At 44.2% G+C, this 18,947-nt stretch overlaps 1 pseudogene; it reads right to left on the bottom strand.

Annotated features, from left to right (window-relative positions):
* Positions 1-16,613, bottom strand: part of LOC120993569 — a 73,460-nt pseudogene extending 56,847 nt beyond the window's left edge.
* Between the last annotated feature and the right edge of the window lie 2,334 nt (positions 16,614-18,947).

Here is an 18,947-nt window from a genome sequence, read left to right as displayed (position 1 = left end):
GACCAAGCATCTTTTTCCATCTCCCCGTTCCTAAAATCGATGCCATATACAAGTCCCCTGATAGGGGACGTAACAGGGATTAAACTGATAAGAATAGAACAACATAACACACCACAACTATCTGGTGGCACATTAGATTGCACGTGCAGTGCCCCAAATTTGAAGTAGGAGGACCGACCAAGCATCTTTTTCCATCTCCCTGTTCCTAAAATCGATGCCATATACACGTCCCCTGATAGGGGACTTAACAGGGATTAAACTGATAGGAATAGTACTACTTAACACACCTTATAATAACGCAGAGAGAGGCAACACAGAGAGAGGAGTCTGAAGAAGAGGAGTCAGAGGAGGAAGGTGGCTTTGAGGAGGTGGAAGACCAACCACAGCAGGTGTCCCAGGGGGCTTGTTGTCACCTTTCGGGGACCCTTGGTGTTGTACGTGGCTGGGTGGAGGAAGAGACCTTCAATGACATCAGTGAGGACAAGGAACGGGACATGGCTAGCTTGGTATCCAACCTTGTGCAAATGGGGAGTTTGCGGATGTGCAAATGGACTGTTTGGGGTTGTTTGCGGTGCGTTAAACGGGGAGTTTGGTCTGTCACTGTAGAGCGGGCGTAACCCTTACACTACCTGATCGATACAACATCATACCTGATGTTTTTAAGCACGTTATTCCAAACAATTTAGGAATGTTAGGTGATTTATGCCCTTTATGGATTAAAACCAGACTCTGCGTCAACTACATAATTTTCCATGGGAGTTTTGCCATGGATCCCCCTCCGGCATGCCACAGTCCAGGTGTTAGTCCCCTTGAAACAACTTTTCCATCACTATCGTTGCCAGAAAGAGTCCCTGTGGGTTTCAAAATTCGCCTGCCTATTGAAGTCTATGGCGGTTCGCCCGGTTTGCCCGTTCGCGAACATTTGCGAAAATTTGCGTTTGCCGTTCGCGAACGGAAAATTTAATGTTTGCGACATCTCTAGCCAGCATTTGGAGTTTCTGCTATTCTCCTTATATTGAGCATACGGGTAATGAGATTTTTTTTTTTCGTTCAGCCTCTGGGCTGAAAGAAAAAAATGAACGGCACAGATTTCTTCATTCGCATCGATCAATGTGGATGAAAAAATCTCTGCCAAAAAATGTGGGGGAAAAAAAGGAGGGGAAAGGCGTCTGCCAGGACATAGGAGCTCCGCCCAACATCCAAACTCACTCAGCTCGTATGCCCTGGCAAACCCGATTTCTCCATTCACATCAATCGATGTGGATGAATAAATCATTGCCGGAATTTTTAATATTATTATTTTTTATATACAAAGTGTTTGCCAAAGCATATGAACACCGCCCCTCAGCTCATAAACCTCGGCAAACATATCTTTTTTACTGCAGAGGAGTAATCTCGTCTTGCAGCGCTGCATACACCGACTTTTGTGTAATCTGACAGCAGCGCAATGCTTCTGTCAGAATACACATCAGTGCTGCAGCTGGTTCATCGGTTGGTCCACCTAGAAGGTAAAAAAAAAAAAAAAACAGGCCGCAACGCAATAAATTTATTAACATTAACTTTATGTAACATTTGAAACAGAACATTAACTTTTATAAACTTTATTGAACTTTTGAAACATTAACTTTTTTGCTTACCTGTGATTTTATTTTATTTTTTTAACTTTATAGGACTAGTGATGAGCGACAGAGGTCATATTCGAATTCGCGATATTTCGCGAATATTTTGTAGAATATTCGTCGAATATTTGCAAATATTTTTTTTACTCGAAAAATCGGAAAGGTAATGATTAGGGATGAGCGAACCCGAACTGTATAGTTCGGGTTCGTACCGAATTTTGGGGTGTCCGTGACACGGACCCGAACCCGAACATTTTAGTAAAAGTCCAGGTTCGGGTTCGGTGTTCGGCGCTTTCTTGGCGCTTTTTGAAAGGCTGCAAAGCAGACAATCAACAAGCGTCATACTACTTGCCCCAAGAGGCCATCACAGCCATGCCTACTGTTGGCATGGCTGTGATTGGCCAGTGCAGCATGTGACCCAGCCACTATATAAGCTTGGGTCACGTAGCGCTGCACGTCACTCTGCTATGATCAGTGTAGGGAGAGGATGCAGCTGCTGCTGTTAGGGCGAGATTAGGCAGATTAACTCCTCCAAAAGACTTCATTCTGTGATCGATCTCCAGCTGTGGATCATTGAACTGACGCTATTCAATTGCTCACTGTTTTTAAGCTGCCCAGAGCGTTATTCAGTCACTTTTTTCTGGGGTGATCGGCGGCCATTTTGTGGCTTGTGGTGCGCCAGCACAAGCTGCCACCAAGTCCATTTAACCATCAATAGTGTGGTTATTTTTTGCTATATCCTACATCAGGGGCAAGCTGCCACCAAGTCCATTTAACCATCAATAGTGTGGTTATTTAAATCTATCCCTAAAAGTGTATATTAGATTCAAGGTGCTGATAGGGTCATTCTCAATAACTTCACACACACGCTACTGTGCATATCCAAGTCTAATTCTGTCCGTAAACGTATACCTGTCACCCAGCGCCTAAATAATAGGCCTCAAATTCATATTCAGCTAAATCTGTGGCTATTGCTGTAGCTGGTTAAGTTATATTGTGTCCGTCAAAGCACAGTTTTTGTTCTGGTTTGAAATACAATTCCCAACCTAGCAATTTCCTAAATTAGTGGTTTCTGCTGTATCAGGCCTACTTTAAATCTATCCCTAAAAGGGTATATTAGATTCAAGGTGCTGATAGGGTCATTCTCAATAACTTCACACACACGCTACTGTGCAGATCCAAGTCTAATTCTGTCCGTAAACGTATACCTGTCACCCAGCGCCTAAATAATAGGCCTCAAATTTATATTCAGCTAAATCTCTGGCTATTGCTGTAGCTGGTTAAGTTATATTGTGTCCGTCAAAGCACAGTTTTTGTTCTGGTTTGAAATACAATTCCCAACCTAGCAATTTCCTAAATTAGTGATTTCGGCTGCATCAGGCCTACTTTAAATCTATCACTAAAAGGGTATATTAGATTCAAGGTGCTGATAGGTTCATTCTCAATAACTTCACACACACGCTACTGTGCATATCCAAGTCTAATTCTGTCCGTAAACGTATACCTGTCACACAGCGCCTAAATAATAGGCCTCAAATTCATATTCAGCTAAATCTGTGGCTATTGCTGTAGCTGGTTAAGTTATATTGTGTCCGTCAAAGCACAGTTTTTGTTCTGGTTTGAAATACAATTCCCAACCTAGCAATTTCCTAAATTAGTGGTTTCTGCTGTATCAGGCCTACTTTAAATCTATCCCTAAAAGGGTATATTAGATTCAAGGTGCTGATAGGTTCATTCTCAATAACTTCACACACACGCTACTGTGCATATCCAAGTCTAATTCTGTCTGTAAACGTATACCTGTCACCCAGCGCCTAAATAATAGGCCTCAAATTTATATTCAGCTAAATCTGTCATTACTGCTGTGCCTGTATTAGTGTAATACGGTACCTAAATAGATAGCCAGATAGTGTTAGGTGTCTGTAAAAAAAGGCCTGAATTTGAATTCAATACATTGGGCCAAATAATATTTTTCTTATTGTGGTGAACGGGAACAATGAGGAAAACATCTAGTAAGGGACGCGGACGCGGACCTGGTCGTGGTGGTGTTAGTGGACCCTCTGGTGCTGGAAGAGGACGTGGCCGTTCTGCCACAGCCACACGTCCTAGTGAACCAACTACCTCGGGTCCCAGTAGCCAGCAGAATTTACAGCGATATTTGGTGGGGCCCAATGCCATTCTAGGGATGTTAAGGCCTGAGCAGGTACAGGCATTAGTCAATTGGGTGGCCGACAGTGGATCCAGCACGTTCACATTATCCCCCAACCTTGTCTTCTGCAGAAAGCGCACAGATGGCGCATGAAAACCAAGCCCATCAGTCTGTCACATCACCCCCATGCATATCAGGGAAACTGTCTGAGCCTCAAGTTATGCAGCAGTCTCTTATGCTGTTTGAAGACTCTGCTGGCAGGGTTTCCCAAGGGCATCCACCTAGCCCTTCCCCAGGGTTGGAAGAGATAGAATGTACTAACGCACAACCACTTATGTTTTCTGATGATGAGGACATGGGAATACCACCTCAGCACGTCTCTGATGATGACGAAACACAGGTGTCAACTGCTGCGTCTTTCTGCAGTGTGCAGACTGAACAGGAGGTCAGGGATCAAGACTGGGTGGAAGACGATGCAGGGGACGATGAGGTCCTAGACCCCACATGGAATGAAGGTCGTGCCACTGACTTTCACAGTTCGGAGTAAGAGGCAGTGGTGAGACCGAGCCAACAGCGTAGCAAAAGAGGGAGCAGTGGGCAAAATCAGAACACCCGCCGCCAAGAGACTCCCTCTGCTACTGACCGCCGCCATCTGGGACCGAGCACCCCAAAGGCAGCTTCAAGGAGTTCCCTGGCATGGCACTTCTTCAAACAATGTGCTGACGACAAGACCCGAGTGGTTTGCATGCTGTGCCATCAGAGCCTGAAGCGAGGCATTAACGTTCTGAACCTTAGCACAACCTGCATGACCAGGCACCTGCATGCAAAGCATGAACTGCAGTGGAGTAAACACCTTAAAAACAAGGAACTCACTCAGGCTCCGCCTGCAACCTCTTCTGCTGCTGCCGCCTCGGCCTCTTCTGCTGCTGCCGCCTCGGCCTCTTCCTCCGCCTCTGGAGGAACGTTGGCACCTGCCGCCCAGCAAACATGGGATGTACCACCAACACCACCACCTGCGTCACCAAGCATCTCAACCATGTCACACGGCAGCGTTCAGCTCTCTATCTCACAAACATTTGAGAGAAAGCGTAAATTCCCACCTAACCACCCTCGATCCCTGGCCCTGAATGCCAGCATTTCTAAACTACTGGCCTATGAAATGCTGTCATTTAGGCTAGTGGACACAGACAGCTTCAAACAGCTCATGTCGCTTGCTGTCCCACAGTATGTTGTTTCCAGCCGGCACTACTTCTCCAAGAGAGCCGTGCCTTCCCTGAACAACCAAGTATCCGATAAAATCAAGTGTGCACTGCGCAACGCCATCTGTGGCAAGGTCCACCTAACCACAGATACGTGGACCAGTAAGCACGGCCAGGGACGCTATAGCTCCCTAACTGCACACTGGGTAAATGTAGTGGCGGCTGGGCCCCAGGCGAAGAGCTGTTTGGCGCACGTCCTTCCGCCGCCAAGGATCGCAGGGCAACATTCTTTGCCTCCTGTCTCCTCCTACTCAGCTTCCTCCTCCTCTTCTTCCACCTGCTCATCCAGTCAGCCACACACCTTCACCACCAACTTCAGCACAGCCCGGGGTAAACGTCAGCAGGCCATTCTGAAACTTATATGTTTGGGGGACAGGCCCCACACCGCACAGGAGTTGTGGTGAGGTATAGAACAACAGACCGACGAGTGGTTGCTGCTGGTGAGCCTCAAGCCCGGCCTGGTGGTGTGCAATAATGGGCGAAATCTCGTTGCAGCTCTGGGACTAGCTGGTTTGACGCACATCCCTTGCCTGGCGCATGTGCTGAATTTGGTGGTGCAGAAGTTCATTCACAACTACCCCGACATGTCAGAGCTGCTGCATAAAGTGCGGGCCGTCTGTTCGCGCTTCCGGCGTTCACATCCTGCCGCTACTCGCCTGTCTGCGCTACAGCGTAACTTCGGCCTTCCCGCTCACCGCCTCACATGCGACGTGCCCACCAGGTGGAACTCCACCTTGCACATGCTGGACAGACTGTGCGAGCAGCAGCAGGCCATAGTGGAGTTTCAACTGCAGCACGCACGGGTCAATCGCACTGCGGAACAGCACCACTTCACCACCAATGACTGGGCCTCCATGCGAGACCTGTGTGCCCTGTTGCGCTGTTTCGAGTACTCCACCAACATGGCCAGTGGCGATGACGCCGTTATCAGCGTTACAATACCACTTCTATGTCTCCTTGAGAAAACACTTAGGGCGATGATGGAAGAGGAGGTGGCCCAGGAGGAAGAGGGGTCATTTTTAGCACTTTTAGGCCAGTCTCTTCGTAGTGACTCAGAGGGAGGTTTTTTGCAACAGCAGAGGCCAGGTATAAATGTGGCCAGACAGGGCCCACTACTGGAGGACGAGGAGGATGAGGAGAAGGTGGAGGAGGATGAGGATGAAGCATGTTCACAGCGGGGTGACACCAAACGCAGCTCGGGCCCATCACTGGTGCTTGGCTGGGGGGAAACGCAGGACGATGACGATACGCCTCCCACAGAGGACAGCTTGTCCTTACCTCTGGGCAGCCTGGAACACATGAGCGACTACATGCTGCAGTGCCTGCGCAACGGCAGCAGAGTTGCCCACATTTTAACGTGTGCGGACTACTGGGTTGCCACCCTGCTGGATCCCCAGTACAAAGACAATGTGCCCACCTTACTTCCTACACTGGAGCGTGATAGGAAGATGCGCGAGTATAAGCGCACGTTGGTAGACGCGCTACTGAGAGCATTCCCAAATGTCACAGGGGAACAAGTGGAAGCCCAAGGCGAAGGCAGAGGAGGAGCAAGAGGTCGCCAACGCAGCTGTGTCACGGCCAGCTCCTCTGAGGGCAGGGTTAGCAATTTTTTTTTCTGTCATGCCCCCCCTAGGAAGAAGAAAACATTTTGCGCCCCCCGCGCGACTGTAAATAGTATCATTTGTCTATAAAATTGTTATAAGTACACCTCTGCATAACACTGTATCCTTATTAACGTATAAGAGAATAAAAAAAGAAAGAAATGTGGATCGGACACACACTTATGTGGGGATCTGTGGATGACGGACACTTATGGGGGGATCTGTGGATGACGGACACTTATGGGGGGATCTGTGGATGACGGACACTTATGGGGGGATCTGTGGATGACGGACACTTATGGGGGTATCTGTGGATGACGGACACTTATGGGGGGATCTGTGGATGACGGACACTTATGGGGGGATCTGTGGATGACGGATACTTATGGGGGGATCTGTGGATGACGGACACTTATGGGGGGAATCTGTGGATGACGGACACTTATGGGGGGGATCTGTGGATGACGGACACTTATGGGGGGATCTGTGGATGACGGACACTTATGGGGGGGATCTGTGGATGACGGACACTTATGGGGGGATCTGTGGATGACGGACACTTATGGGGGGATCTGTGGATGACGGACACTTAAGGGGGGATCTGTGGATGACGGACACTTATGGGGGGATCTGTGGATGACGGACACTTATGGGGGGATCTGTGGCTGACACTGTTACAGGGGGATCTGTGGCTGGCACTGTTATATATGTGCCATCCACAGACCCCCCACCCCATAACAGTGCCATCCACAGTGCCCCCCCCAGCCCATAACAGTGCCATCCACAGACCCCCACCCCTTAACTGTGCCATCCACAGATACCTTGTGCCCGCCGCGGCCGTTTAAAGTTATTAAACATGCCCCCCTCACTCCTAATAGTACCGTATATCTGAATTTCTTCTGTATAATGCCGGCAGGCGGGCCGGGCGGCCGGCGCGTCCCTCAGTGACGTCAGTTGTCTGCGCCGCCTGCTTCATTCATAAAGCAGGCGGCGCAGGCACGTGACATCACTGAGGGACGCGCCGGCCGCCCGGCCTGCCGGCATTATACAGAAGAAATTCGCACACCCCAAAGGCCGGCCCTGAACGAGCCCCCCTTTATGGAGCCTGGCGCCCCCCGTGGGGGGCGCGCCCCACTATTTGAGAAGCACTGCCTTAACCATATATTATTGTACTCCAGGGCACTTCCTCATTCAATCCTATTTTTATTTTCATTTTACCATTATATTGCGGGGCAACCCAAAGTGAACCTCTCCTCTGTCTGGGTGCCGGTGCCTAAAAATATCTGACAGTGGCCTGTTCCAGTGGTGGGTGATATGAAGCCTGATTCTCTGCTATGATATGAAGACTGATTCTCTGCTGAGTCGCTGACATGAAGCCAGATTCTATATTATGGGACCTCTCTCCTCTGTCTGGGTGCCGAGGCCTAAATTATATGACAATGGACTGTTCCAATGTTGGGTGACGTGAAGCATGATTCTCTGCTATGACATGAAGACTGATTCTCTGCTGACATGAAGCCTGAATCTCTGTTATGGGACCTCTCTCCTCTGCCTGGGTGCCGGGGCCTAAATATCTGACAATAAACTGTTCCAGTGGTGGGTGACGTGAAGCCTGATTCTCTGCTATGACATGAAGACTGATTCTCTGCTGACATGAAGCCAGATTCTCTGCTATGGGACCTCTCTCCTCTGCCTGGGTGCCTGGGCCTAAATATCTAACAATGGACTGTTCCAGTGGTGGGTGACGTGAAGCATGATTCTCTGCTATGACATGAAGACTGATTCTCTGCTGACATGAAGCCAGATTCTCTGCTATGGGACCTCTCTCCTCTGCCTGGGTGCCTGGGCCTAAATATGTGACAATGGACTGTTCCAGTGGTGGGTGACGTGAAGCCTGATTCTCTGCTGACATGAAGCCAGATTCTATGTTATGAGACCTCTCTCCTCTGCCTGGGTGCTGGGGCCTAAATATCTGACAATGGACTGCTCCAGTGGTGGGTGACGTGAAGCCTGATTCTCTGCTATGACATGAAGCCAGATTCTCTGCTGACATGAAGCCAGATTCTCTGCTATGGGACCTGTCTCCTCTGCCTGGGTGCCTGGGCCTAGATATCTGACAATGGACTGTTCCAGTGGTTGGTGACGTGAAGCATGATTCTCTGCTATGACATGAAGACTGATTCTCTGCTGACATGAAGCCAGATTCTCTGCTATGGGACCTCTCTCCAATTGATATTGGTTAATTTTTATTTATTTTATTTTTATTTGTATTCATTTCCCTATCCACATTTGTTTGCATAGAATGTGTCGGCAGATAAGAACCATTTGGCCCATCTAGTCTGCCCAATATACTGAATACTATGGATAGCCCCCGGCCCTATCTTATATGAAGGATGGCCTTGTGCCTATCCCATGCATGCTTAAACCCCTTCACTGTATTTGCAGCTACCACTTCTGCAGGAAGGCTATTCCATTCATCCACTACTCTCTCAGTAAAGTAATACTTCCTTATATTACTTTTAAACCTTTGCCCCTCTAATTTAAAACTGTGTCCTCTTGTGGTAGTTTTTCTTCTTTTAAATATGCTCTCTTCCTTTACCGAGTTGATTCCCTTTATGTATTTAAAAGTTTCTATCATATCCCCTCTGTCTCTTCTTTCTTCCAAGCTATACATATTAAGGTCCTTTAACCTTTCCTGGTAAGTTTTATCCTGCAATCCATGTACTAGTTTAGTAGCTCTTCTCTGAACTCTCTCTAGAGTATCTATATCCTTCTGGAGATATGGCCTCCAGTACTGCGCACAATACTCCAAGTGAGGTCTCACCAGTGTTCTGTACAGCGGCATAAGCACTTCACTCTTTCTACTGCTTATACCTCTCCCTATACATCCAAGCATTCTGCTGGCATTTCGTGCTGCTCTATTACATTGTCTTCCCACCTTTAAGTCTTCTGAAATAATTACTCCTAAATCCCTTTCCTCAGATACTGAGGTCAGGACTGTGTCAAATATTCTATATTCTGCCCTTGGGTTTTTACGCCCCAGGTGCATTATCTTGCACTTATCCACATTAAATTTCAGTTTCCAGAGTTCTGACCATTCTTCTAGTTTTCCTAAATCCTTTTCCATTTGGCGTTTCCCTCCAGGAACATCAACCCTGTTACCTATCTTTGTGTCATCAGCAAAAAGACAAACCTTACCAGCGAGGCCTTTTGCAATATCACTTATGAAGATATTAAACAAAATCGGTCCCAGTACAGATCCCTGTGGAACCCCACTGGTAACATGACCTTGTTTTGAATGTTCTCCATTGACTACCACCCTCTGTTGTCTGTCACTCAGCCACTGCCTAATCCACTCAACAATATGGGAGTCCATGCTCAATGACTGCAGTTTATTGATAAGTCTTCTATGTGGGACAGTGTCAAAAGCCTTACTAAAATCTAGATATGCGATGTCTACTGCACCTCCACCGTCTATTATTTTATTCACCCAGTCAAAAAAATCTATAAGATTTGTTTGACATGATCTCCCTGAAGTAAACCCATGTTGTTTTTCATCTTGCAATCCATGGGATTTTAGATGTTCCACAATCCTATCCTTTAATAGGGTTTCCATTAATTTGCCTACTATTGATGTCAGACTCACTGGTCTATAGTTGCTCGATTCCTCCCTACTACCTTTCTTGTGAATGGGCACGACATTAGCCAATTTCCAATCTTCCGGGACGACTCCTGTTACTAATGATTGGTTAAATAAATCTGTTAACGGTTTTGCCAGCTCACCACTAAGCTCTTTTAATAATTTTGGGTGTATCTCATCAGGCCCCTGTGACTTATTTGTCTTCACCTTAGACAGCAAACTTAGAACATCTTCCTCTGTAAAGATACATGCATCAAACGATTTATTAGTCATTCTTTCTAGTGGAGGGGATTTGCAGGGGATTTAACTACATTTTGCTGCCTTTTTCAGCCCTCTAGCCCTTTCCTAGGCTGTTTTACAGCCTTTTTAGTGCCGAAAAGTTCGGGTCCCCATTGACTTCAATGGGGTTCGGGACGAAGTTCGGGTCGGGTTCGGATCCCGAACCCGAACATTTCCGGGAAGTTCGGCTGAACTTCTCGAACCCGAACATCCAGGTGTTCGCTTAACTCTAGTAATGATTGTGTAATATGCGAATTTTTGGAATTCAAATTTTCGGATTCAAATTTTTTATTGCGAATTTTTCAACTTACAACTATTAGACAAAGAAGATTATAGCACTTATATTAGCTAAATTGCTCTATATTCGATTTTTTTTTCAAATATTCTCTATATTGCTATAACTTAGTTTTTTCGAATATTCGTAATATTCTAAAACAAGAATATATAGCAATATAGCGAATATTCAAAAAAAACGAATATAGAGCAAAATTCGCAAACTCTACTACTCCTAAAGTCAAGTATTTTGCAGCCTTCTTATTGGCCCACAAGCTAGAAGCAGTGAGGGATCATGTGTACTGATAAAAAAAAAAATAATAATTTAAAAAAAATCTGAAAAATAAATTCGAATATTCAAAATTACGAATATATATAACTATTTGAAATATTCTCGAATTTTCGAAGTTCCTATATTCGCAATAAAAATTCGAAATTCGAATATTCGTGATCAACACTATATAGGACAAACCTCTCCTTCCCCATGGGACAATGTGCAAAGCGCAAATCGCCCAGAGATGTGGCGAAGTACATTATGCACTTTGTCCCAGGTGAAAGGATTGCAGCAGCTCTGTGTAAAAGGGCCCTAAGACTCCTGTGTGCCTGTCCTGTGCCACGCAATCCCTATACTAATAGTGTACCTGTGTGTGGTACTTCCGGAAACACTCCCCTAAGCATAGGGCAGGGTGGTCAGGGCAGTCAGGACAGAAATAGTGGGTGTCACGCCTTATTCCACTCCTGCTACAGACACAACATTTTTTCGGGGTGGCGCTTGGTTTGAGGTACCAGCAACGACATTGGGGAAATGTCGCTCATGTAGACGGCTCACTACACTGGTGGTTGGGGCCATGGAACCTCCTGGATACAGGAGGTTCTCGATGATCTCTTCCTGAAATTTGAGGAAGGATCCTGTTCTCCCAGCCTTACTGTAGAGAACAAAACTATTATAGACAGCCAATTGAATTAAATATACAGACACCTTCTTATACCAGCGTCTGGTGCGGCGGGACACTAAATAAGGAGCCAACATCTGGTCATTGAAGTCCACCCCTCCCATGAGCGAATTATAGTCATGGACCGACAGGGGCTTTTCAATGACACTGGTTGCTCATTCAATTTGGATTGTCGTGTCTGCGTGAATGGAGGAGAGCATGTAAACATCACGCTTGTCTATCCATTTCACCGCAAGCAGTTCTTCGTTACACAAGGCAGCCCTCTCCCCCCTTGCAAGACGGGTGGTAACGAGCCATTGGGGGAAGCCCAGGCGACTAGGTCGCGCGGTGCCACAGCAGCCAATCTGTTCTAGAAACAAATGCCTGAAGAGGGGCACACTTGTGTAGAAATTGTCCACATAAAGATGGTACCCCTTGCCAAATAAGGGTGACACCAAGTCCCAGACTGTCTTCCCACTGCTCCCCAGGTAGTCAGGGCAACCGACCGGCTCCAGGGTCTGATCTTTACCCTCATAGACACTAAATTTGTGCGTATAGCCTGTGGCCCTTTCACAGAGCTTATACAATTTGACCCCATACCGGGGGCGCTTGCTTGGGATGTATTGTTTGAAGCCAAGGCGCCGGTAAAATTTATCAGGGAATCGTCTATGCAGCTGTTTTGCTCAGGGGTATACAAATCTGCAAATTTGGTGTTAAGGTGGTCTATGAGGGGCCGAATTTTGTGGAGCCGGTCAAAAGCTGGGTGGCCTCTGGGACGAGAGGTGCTGTTGTCACTAAAGTGCAGTAAACGCACGATGGTCTCAAATCGTGTCCTGGACACGGCAGCAGGGAACATGGGCATGTGATGAATTGGGTTCAGCAGTTCATGCTTTTTTGTCAGGCCCATGTTGAGGAGAAGGCCCAGAAAAGTTTTAAATTCGGAAACTTGGACTGGTTTCCACCGGAAAGACTGGGCATAAAAGCTTCCCGGGTTGGCGGCTATAAATTGAGTGGCATACCGGTTTGTTTCTGCCACGACTAAGTCCAAGAGCTCTGCAGTCAAGAACAGCTCAAAAAACCCCAGTGCCGATCCGATCTGAGCTGTCTTAGCCCGAACTCCAGACTGGGCGGTGAAAGGGGGAACTACTGGTGCGGCTGAAGTTGGGGGCTGCCAATCAGGGTTTGCCAGCACCTCAGGGACTCTAGGGGCTCTACGGGCCTGTCTGTGCGGTGGCTGCGACGGGGGAACTACTGCACGTGCCACCGTACCAGCTTCAACTGTCCTTCTGGTGCTCGCCACTTCACCATGTTCTACGGCAGTGCTGGTACTAGTTCCAGGATGGGCTGCGCTGCTGGTGTATGGGTCACCACATAATCTGACAGCGTCAGCCTCACTCTGCTGCCCTTGGAGCGGATCCTGCGCAACCTGTGGTCTAGCAACACGGGGCCGGGTACGCCTGGTGGTATCAGGGACCTCAACCTCATCATCTGAACTTTGGGTCAGACTGCCACTGCTTTCTACAGGTTCGTATTCTGACCCGCTGGATTCGTCAGATGAGGGTTCCCATTCCTCATCCGACTGGGTCAGAATCCTGTAGGCCTCCTCAGAAGAATACCCCTTACTTGCCATTTGGTCAACTAGATTTAGGGGGTATTCCCTGAGACTACCCAAGAAAAAAAGCAAGCCTGTCTTACAAATGGGAGGCTAGCGAAGTACAGGAAGCCGCTGTGATTGATAAAAAATATCAAAACTGATTTTTTTTATCGCCGCAGCGCTTGTGATGTGATTGTGCAGTGATAAAAAAATAAATAAAAATTTTGTCACTGCGGCGGGGCGGGCATGGGTGAACGCACCTGTGGACGATCGATCAGGCCTGATCGGGAAAACACTGCATTTTGGGTGGAGGGCGAGCTAAGGTGACACTAATACTATTATAGATCTGGCTGTGATCAGTTCTGATCACTTACAGATACTATAAAAGTACCAATGCTGATTAGAGATACGCTAATCAGCGAATCAGTGACTGCGGTGCGGTGGGCTGGGCACTAACTGAAGCTAACTACCAAAGGGGCCTAAACTAATCTAAACCTAACAGTCAATACTGGTGGGGAAAAAAAAGTGACAGTTTACACTGATCACTTTTTTCCCTTTCACTAGTGATTGACAGGGGTGATCAAGGGGTTAATTGGGGTGATGGGGGGGTGATTTGGGGCTAAATGTGTTGTGCTTGGTGTACTCACAGTGATGTGTGCTCTCTGCTGGGACCAACCGACGAAAAGGAACCAGCAGAGAGCACAGAAGCCATTTAACACATTATATTTATAAATATAATGTGTTAAATGGCTTGTGATTCGATTTTTTTAAAATCACCAACCTGCCAGCGATGATCATTGGCTGGCAGGCTGGTGACGAACTCCTCCTGTAACTTTTTCCGGGCCGCACTGCGCATGCGCGGGCCGGCTATGCGCGTAATCTCGCGTCTCGCGATATGACGCGCCGATGCATGAAGGAGAAAAAATCGACCGCCGCCAGAACGCAATACTGCGTTAGGCGGTCCTGAGGTGGTTAAATTACAAAACTGCTTTATTGTATATTATATTTAGGATCTTACTTATAAGTAATGGATTATCTGATTTATGACCAAAATCATATTATAGTATCACTCACTTCGAATTCCACCAAACTTTTGAATATTTCTCTGCTGCAAGATGGGGATGTGGGCAGTAAGGCTGGTATGGTGATAGGTCTACGTTGGTTTCAAAAGTGAAATGTAAGCTCTGCATGATCTTAAAACTCGCAATCGGGAAAGACTGGCTTATTTTATTTTTCTGAATGTAACTAATAAGTAATTTTATTAAGCGCTGGAGAATCTGTTTCTTTAAAATATTTTTACAGCTGGTCAACAGACTCTATATGATAGATTTTTACAGGTGTCTTAAAATGAAGTGGAAGTATACAAATTTGGTATCTCTGTAACAGTGCTCACCTATAGAATAAGAGAACAGGTTAATTTCACCATATAGTCAAACTTATATATTTTTTCCAGCTTCCCACTTTGTGTGAAGTTATAAATGGTGCCATTAGAAAGTACAACTTGTCCTGTAGAAAACAAGCCCTCATATGATCATGTGAATGGAAAAATACAAATATCATGGCTGTGGTAAAACAGAAAGCAAAAAACAAAAAAACAAAAATGGAAAATTAACCGGTACTAAAAGAGTTAAACTTACAATGAAAATGATGAGAATAATCTCATATTGCATTGTCTTGTAAACGCCTTACTATTGTTTTACTATAAGTAAATCAGTTAAAGGGAGTTTCCCACAGAGCTCTTTTGAAATTCAGTCGTTGGTTTATATCGCTCTCTGGACATCACAGCCAAGGGGAGACTCTCTGAGTTTAAAGAGACAATACTCTGTCAGTATTCACTCATTGTAAAATTTATTATAAAAGAAGTTTGGCAGAAAAAATAAAGAACACATCATAAGGTAGTAAGTACTACAGTGGAGCTCCACACCTCACATATTTCATACAGTCAAAAATTACAGTGGCTTCTGACTTGTCAGCTCTTTTATTTGCCACAAGACCTGATTTTATACTACTGTTTCCTCATATTATACATAAACACGGTTACTTCTTTGTGTGAATTTTTAAATGTTTTTCTAGTAAATCCTTTCCCACAATCTGTACATGTAAATGGCTTCTCTCCTGTGTGAATTCTCTGATGTTGAGCAAGAATTGACACTCTGACTAAAACACTTCTCACATTCAGGACATGAAAATGGCTTCTCTTCTGTGTGTTTTATGATGTCGAACAAGATTTGATTTCTGTCTAAAACATTTCATACATTCAGTACATGAAAATGGCTTCTCTCCTGTGTGAATTCTCTGATGTCTATTAAGATGTGATTTATGAATAAAGCACTTCTCACATTCAGGACAAGAAAATGGCTTCTCTCCTGTGTGAATTCTTTGATGTCCATCAAGATGTGATTTTTGACTAAAGCACTTCTCACATTCAGGACAAGAAAATGGTTTCTCTCCTGTGTGAATTCTTTGATGTTTAACAAGACCTAATTTATGACTAAAACACTTCTCACATTCAAGACAAGAAAATAGCTTCTCTCCTGTGTGAATTTTCTGATGTTGAACAAGACCTGATTTATGACTAAAACACTTCTCACATTCAGAACATGAAAATGGCATCTCTCCTGTGTGAATTCTTTGATGTTTAACAAGACCTGATTTATGACTAAAACACTTCTCACATTCAGGACAAGAAAATGACTTCTCTCCTGTGTGAATTTTCTGATGTTGAACAAGACCTGATTTATGACTAAAACACTTCTCACATTCAGAACATGAAAATGGCATCTCTCCTGTGTGAATTCTTTGATGTTTAACAAGACCTGATTTATGACTAAAACACTTCTCACATTCAGGACAAGAAAATGACTTCTCTCCTGTGTGAATTTTCTGATGTTGAACAAGACCTGATTTATGACAAAAACACTTATCACATTCTAGGCATGAAAATGGCTTACCTCCTATGTGAATTTTCTGATGATTTACAAGATATGCTTTCAGACTAAAACTCTTCTCACATTCAGGACATGAATATGGCTTCTCTCCTATGTGAATACTCTGATGTCGAACAAGATGTGACTTCTTACTAAAACAATTATCACATTTTGTACATGTAAATGGCTTCTCTCCTGTGTGAATTCTTAGATGTTCAACAAGATTTTCTTTTCTAATAAATGATTTCTCACATTCTGGACATTTAAGCAACCTTTCACCTTGGTGAATTTTCTTACATCTCTTTTCAAAAAGTTTACTATATTCAGATCTTGTTGACATTTCACCCAGTCTATGTTCAGTACTATTACTGACAAGTTGTACTTGATTATCTTCTACTTTATAAGAGGAAGAGAAAAGACAAGTCCAGGAGCCTCATATCCCGTCCTCACCTGGAGAAAGAAGAACATATTTATAAGATAAAAGGTCCTTATTTTCTTTGCAAATAAAAAGATTAATGCTACCATTACATAAATATATGTAACCTGCTTCCCCACAGTTATCACTGCTGACATCCCCTGACAAGGCTCCATATTTTATCAGTCAAACACATGGATAAGAGCTCCATGCTACACCGGGTCATTACACACTTATGTTTGAATGGTCTTATATGGAGATTTTCTCTCCTTGGATGTCATATTCAGAGACTTATGTTCCTTTATATATTTTTGCACTTTACCTTTTTAGCACTTTGGTTGATTATTAATCCTGCAGACCAGTCTATACCAATGTGTTCACACAAAGGTTATTTTTGCACTTTAATATAAATTATTTATAAACTTTATACTTCGGCCCATGTGCTATGTAGCTAAACCTTTTTTTATTAGATTACTTATTAAATAAATAAAAAATATGACAATCATGTCTCTCTGTCTATTAGAGAGGTGCTGGTAGTTCATAAACTGGCAACAAGATTGATAATTGAAACTTCTGCACACTCTAAACTCATGTTTAATACATTTCTATTGGTTTTTCATGATTTAAGAGTCAAATCAGTTTATAGATGGAAAACATTTTCAGTCGACAGTAGTGATGAGAGAAAACAGAAAGAGTGTTGGCCTCTTCCTCCACCCCCTCTGCCTCTTCCACCTATACCACCACATCCACAGCTCCTCAACTTCCTATTGCACCCCCTGGTTGAAGATTTTTATTTTTTATTTGTATGTATTTTATGTTATTTCAAGTCATTTTTCTTTTCACATTTGTTTGCAGGACAATTGTACTGCTCTTACACCCATTTTGGAAGCTTTTGCAACCCTCTTGCCCTTTCGTTTACTTTTTTACAGCCATTTTTCAGCCCCAAATTTTGAGTCCCCATTGACTTCAATGGAATTTGTTGTTTGGGGTCAAGTTTGGAACCCGTACCAAACTTTGAATCAAAGTTTGGTCGAACCCTTTAAAATCGAACATCCACCGGTCCGCTCATCACTAGTCATGTCACCTGATAGTAAGATTTTAGGAAAGCATGGAGAGTCAATTGTGATCTACTTGATGTATCTGTTAATATTAACTGCATATAGGAAATACATGGATAGCATAGGTACACTAGAGCATGAGCAGCACTGGCAGCCGCCTCCTGGTATTGACCACTAATGATCAATTTACTGTCCACCAACATATCCAAGTTCATTTCAGTGACAATCTTATAATGTATTTGCTATATAATATACAATAGAAGAATTTGTTTCCTTGACCCAAGTGTTAATCTTTCCATTTATGTGCATAAAACTTTATTTGAAATTTTTAATTCCAAGAGTCCAAATCACCCTGTAATAATAAATTACCATCCACTGTGTTATAGAGAACAGTATTGTCTGCAAATTTTAAAATTCTTCGCTATAAGCTCACTGTAAAGTCCGTACTTATAATGTATAAACAAATATAACTTAAACCTGATCTTTATAGCATCCTACATGTACCTAAGACACAATCAGTCACCATGTGCTTTCAAGATTATGATGATGTGCTGTGGTGTGTTTTTTCAATTTACATCCAATGGACAATGCAAAAATCCTTAAAAAAATCTGGCAAATGGACCAAATCCCATTAAAGTTTTGAATAATCCCTATAAGGAGGCAACTTTCTACCTCCATATTATATAAGAATACATTAGAAGACTGCACACAACTAGGACATGACATTAAGAAATCATTTATAGAAGTCATGACGGCACAAAATAACATGAAAAGGTAATATTTTGTGATTCACCATCCTCTACACTATGTACTGTCTACAATATGTGTTATGTGTACAGACCTTTATTATATAACTGAAGATACACAGATATCTTTAGTTAGAGGAGCCTATAACGATATCTATAGAGAAAATGATGTGTGAGTTAATTACAGATTTGTCTTGTGAGTAAAACTCTTTCACAAACGTATTGGTATGGACCAGTGATGGCAGTCAGGATCAGTAATTGCCCGTGTTCCCTGCACATTTACAGGTATGTACTATGACATGTATTGACACTGCGTGTATAATTACATTACAGACAAAGACACATTGTCCTTATACACAGCACAGATTACAATATCTTCTAATTCCTTCCACTTACAGTCAGTACTTACCAGACATGGACCCTCTTCACACTCAGGACTTGATCTCCAGTCAGTG

This window comes from Bufo bufo, chromosome 3, assembly GCF_905171765.1.
Source record: "Bufo bufo chromosome 3, aBufBuf1.1, whole genome shotgun sequence".
NCBI classification, from domain to species: domain Eukaryota; kingdom Metazoa; phylum Chordata; class Amphibia; order Anura; family Bufonidae; genus Bufo; species Bufo bufo.
This window is presented reverse-complemented; position numbering and strand designations above follow the sequence as displayed.